The sequence below is a fragment of the Plecotus auritus genome, assembly GCF_963455305.1.
Source record: "Plecotus auritus genome assembly, chromosome: 1".
In the NCBI taxonomy this organism is placed as follows: Eukaryota; Metazoa; Chordata; class Mammalia; order Chiroptera; family Vespertilionidae; genus Plecotus; species Plecotus auritus.
The window spans coordinates 124,716,616-124,721,466 of record NC_137770.1 but is presented as its reverse complement, the minus strand read 5'-3'; positions in this window follow the sequence as shown (position 1 = coordinate 124,721,466).

Genomic DNA, 4,851 nt, shown 5'->3' with positions numbered 1-4,851 from the left:
CCACTTTTTCTACAGCACAGAATAAAGTTGCAAACTTGTTGTCAAGTCCCTGTTCCCTTGTCCCTAGCTCCTTATCCTGGCTTTCAATGCTGTCCTCACTATGGCTGCAATCTAGCTTTTCAGCCTATTTCCCACCAGTCTCCTCTTCACACCATGATCCAACCAAAATATGCCATAAAACACAGGTGGCCAAACCATACCTGCCTTCTGCAACCTCCCCACCTGGCATTCCACAAAAGCCAGGCCTCTGCCCAGAATCCCTCTCTACCACTGAAATCCTTCTTCTTAAAGTTCCAGTTTAAATGCCCTCTTCTCCAGGAAGCCCTTTCGATTGCCCCTGAGCGCTGTTTGGAACTTCCATAGCTGTCCATTACTACCTTACTATGAAGGTTAGAATAGGCCTTGAATGACAATCTCTAGGGTCGTGGGTGGGTTTTCCCTCACCTCTGTGTTCCAGGCTTCCTAGTCCAGAGCCTGACTCATGGAAATCCCACCAGGACTAAAGATCCTGCACCCAGATGTGATCCCTAGCACTGCTGACAATACTAATTGGGTGTGACACTAGGCAAGTTACCTAACCTATTTACTCAGCTGTAAAATGGGAATATTAATCGCTCCTTCACATGGAAGGCATGAAAAGAAAATGAAGAAACATATACAGCACTTAGTACCACTGCCTGGCATCTCCTAGTGATTCACACATCATAGCTTCATTAATGTTATGCATCATAACATTAAAGTTAACACCATTTGGGTTGGAAGATACATTCGCAACACTTAGACCTGGATGGTCCCTGGAGGAGTCTGGACCTAGCCCATCCTGTCCACTTCCCACTGGCCCCTCTGTGATGCTATGTCTCCCTCCCATTCTAGCCCCCAGGCCTACCCCAAATGCTCCCACTTTCCCCATGCATTACAGGGGACTGCAGTCTTATTTGCATTAAGAAACAGTGATTGGACCCTGGCCAGGTAGGGTCAGTTGGCTAGAGCATCATCCCAATATGCCAATACCTCCAATATACCAATACCTGGTCAAGCTAGATAGAAGAATCAGCCAGTGAATGCATAAATAAATGGAACAACAAATCTCTCTCTCTCTCTCTCTTCCTTTATCCCTTCCTTTCTCTCTAAAATGGATTTTTAAAAAAGATAACAGTGACTGGGCCCTGGGTCTCCTCTCCTGGGTGAAGGAAGCCGGGCCTGAGGGAGGAAGTGCTTGCTTGAGGTCTCACTCCCCAGAGCCATGGCTCTCAGACCTGTGGGTTCTGTGGAAGGCACAGTGGCATTTCCTCCCCAAGATCTGGCACAGATGTGGCCGCTGAGATGGGGCTGAGCTTCTTCCTCTCAGTTTTCAAGGAACAATGACTCTTTCCAAGTCCACATTTTCCTCAGCAAATGCACTTGTATGAGAGAAGCATGACTTTGAGGTCTTTCTTTCCTGAACTAGGAGAGACCTCAAGGAAAGGAAACCTTTTGGGGGCCCACCCTGTGGTCAAGCCCACCCTGGGAGCAGAACATGGAGCAGGTGGTCAAACCTGCCCAGGAAGGTGCACAGTGATCCTCTGGGAGTGTCACTTCCCCTCCCAGGTGTGAGGTGTGAGGAGGCCCTGCCAATGGGAGGGAGGGGGCCGGGGGCAGGTGTGTGAGGCTAGAGGTCAGCAGAGGAGTAGGAGCAGCATGGACAGCCAGGAACAAAGAACCAGAGAGGAAGGATGTGAGCCAACCTCTTCAGAGAGCAGCCGGAAAGGAGCCAGGACAGGTCAGGTGACAGCTATCGGAATAAAACAGACGGTAGGGCTTCTCAAGGGCCCCAATGAGCAACACCCCTCTGGCCCTCGCAGACCCTGATGAGGAGGCTCCTTGTCACCCCTGCTCACCTGGTCAAGGCAGCAGACACTGGCTCCAGTCCCGACATCACTCAGCCCCACTTGGTTTAAAAGAAGGAAAACCTCCTGTGTGTTCACTTGAGGGTGGGCAGGGGAGTGGAGTTGAGAGACCAGGACTGTCTGCAAAGCCCCACTTAAAATGCTTGCCATTAAAATACTGAGTAACCCCATGAGAATTCAAGGAGGTAAGAGGAAGATCAGATATGTGCCTGCCCTTCTCTATGAGATTTCAGGGGCCCCGGGTTAGGTCCAGATAAAAATGGGAGGGTCTGGCTCAAGAGTGTGGAGAACATATGAGAAAACCAGAGAGGCTCCCCTATGGGAAGGACCTGGGTGGTTTTTCTTTTAACCCAGTCAACAATCTTGATTTTTAAAAATCCCAAGGAATCCCCTCTATGAGACCAGGATCATCAGACAGGGTGAATGTCAGAGCTGTCAGCTTCCTCTGTCCCAGCAGGATTTTACCATGTATTATGTTATTTCAGTGGTGCCAGACACAGGCAACAGTTCTTGAGAAAGTGGATGGTAAGGTCAAGCAAACTATTACACTGTAATAGCAGATTTCATCTGGAGAACTCCTGATTTTAATTGGTATAGTTAGTAGATTCGCGTGCGCGCTGCCGTGTGACTTTGCAGTGCCTCTCACTAAAGAGCTAGAGACGCTGTCCTCATCCTTAAGTCTGCTAGCCTGATGACTCCCTTGGCCAGTAGAATTCGGCAGAAGTAACATTGTCATTTTCGAGTTGATGCTTCAAGAAGCCTGTGCTTCTGTCGCAGGCTTGAGCAGATGACCAAGCTAGCCTGCTGGAGGATGACAGACATGAGGAGCAGCACCCAATTACCCAGTTACCGAAGAGGAGGCCATTCCAGGTCAGCTGGCAGCCAGCCAGCCCCAAGCATGTGGGAGAAGCCAGCCAAGGGCAGCGGAGCCTCCTGGCCTCCTTGCAGCTGGACCCACACTGAAAGCAATGAGCAGTGACCCCAGGCCTCTAAGGGTTTGTGGTTGTTTATAACACAGCATTGCTGTAGTAATAGATAACTGATACATTTATTCGTTAGTTTTCATCTGATAGTTGGCCATGAAGAGATGTGGTCCCTAATCCTTCCCCATCCCAAGAATTGGATTTCTAAGAAAACATAACCAAAAAGGACTTGGAAAAGGAAAGCTACTTTTTGGCTCCTGGATTTTAAATGAAGGCTAAGACACGTTTTCTTTGTTCAGAATACCACCTAAAGAACCAATAATTACACTCCTTACACATTCTTAAAAAAAATCAATTGGACTTACAGCTCATCTTGGCTTTCTCTCAAAACCTTACTAAAATTATAGTAAAGAGGTTTTGAAAGGATAAGTACACAAAAATGGGGAGAATGAAAGCAAACAAGAGGTTTCAAGAAAACATTAGAGGAAAAGAAACAAATGAACAACTGCCGAAATTACTTAGATTTCAGCTTTTTTCTCTCTCTGCGTACCTATAAGGGCTAAACTAGAAGATGCAAGATGACCTATACCCTGGGACCCAAGAAAGTCTCAGGGTTCAAACACAACAATCTCTCCGAAAGGCAGGGGAGCTGGAGGAATTGCAATTATAGGCGTGACTCGAAGTTGTGTTCGACCAGAGGAAAAGAGTAAATCAAGAGAGAGGGAAGGTGCTGTCCAAGAGATGAGAACTCCTGGAGGAGAGAGGCCCCAAAATAAACAAATGAAACCCCTGGATGATGCTGGAAGGAGGTCGGGATGGCAGCTGCATGGCGGACTTGGAGACCCTTGTCCAGGTTGAAGCAGAAGATAAAGAGCTCCAGAAGGGATGTCTCCATGGGGAAAATAAAGCTGATCTACTGTTCAATGTGTTCTGCCGTATTGAGAGGAGTTTTACAATTCTTTTGGCGAATTTAGAGATGAATTAATGATAAGACTATAGCAAACTAAGCAAATAACAAAAGAAGAGGCAATTTTTAACTGCAGGAAACATTGAAGTTGTAAAAGAAAGGAAATGTAATCACAATACACTACATGTCCCAGCTGTGAACAATATTCAAATTTTTATATTAGCATAAATACTGAATATTGATATATTAGCAAAACTTGTGACAGAACTATATTGGGAGGGTGAGAGAAGAAAATGTGTGCATATGTATGTGTGTCAGAAAGTTAAATTATATCATGCAAAGCTAATAGATAATATTTAAAATTTAAAAAGTCAGAAAACCCTATATAATAAAAGAGTAATATGCAAATTAACCATCACTCCACTACACCCACCAGCCACGCCCACCATCCAATCAGGAGCGAATATGCAAATAAACCCAACCAAGATGGCTACGGCCACAGAGAGCAGGAGGGAGGCTTGGGTTTCCCCGGTGATGGAGAAAGCCAAGCTTTCCACCTGCCCTTGCCGGCCTAGGCCTCCACTCAAGGCTACAAAGTTTCAATGATAGAAGATACATAAACCCAAACAAAATGGCGGCAGCCACGGAGCTGGAAAGAGCAGGAGGCTAGGGTTGCCCCTGGCGATGGAGGAAGCCAAGCTTTCCACACACCCTGGCCAGCCTAGGCCTCGCTTAAGGCTACAAAGTTTCAATTATAGAAGATACATAAATCCCCCAAAAAATGGCTGCCACCACGGAGCGAGCAGAGGGCTTGGTTCCGCTCCAGGCTACAAAGTTTCAATTGTAGAAGATAAATAAACCCCAGATACCAGGGCCTCCGCTTGGGTCGCCAGGGGACGTGGCTGGCCTGCAAACCACCACAGGCCCCTCGCCCAGGCCACCTCACACCCCAAGGGAACTCCACCCTGATCCAGGGCACCCTTCAGGGCAAACCAGCTGGCTCCCACCCATGCACCAGACTTCTATCCTATCTAATAAAAGAGTAATATGCAGATTGACCATCACTCCAACACACAGATGGCTGCCCCCATGTGGTCAAAGATCCTGCCCCCATGTGGACACCAGATGGCCACCA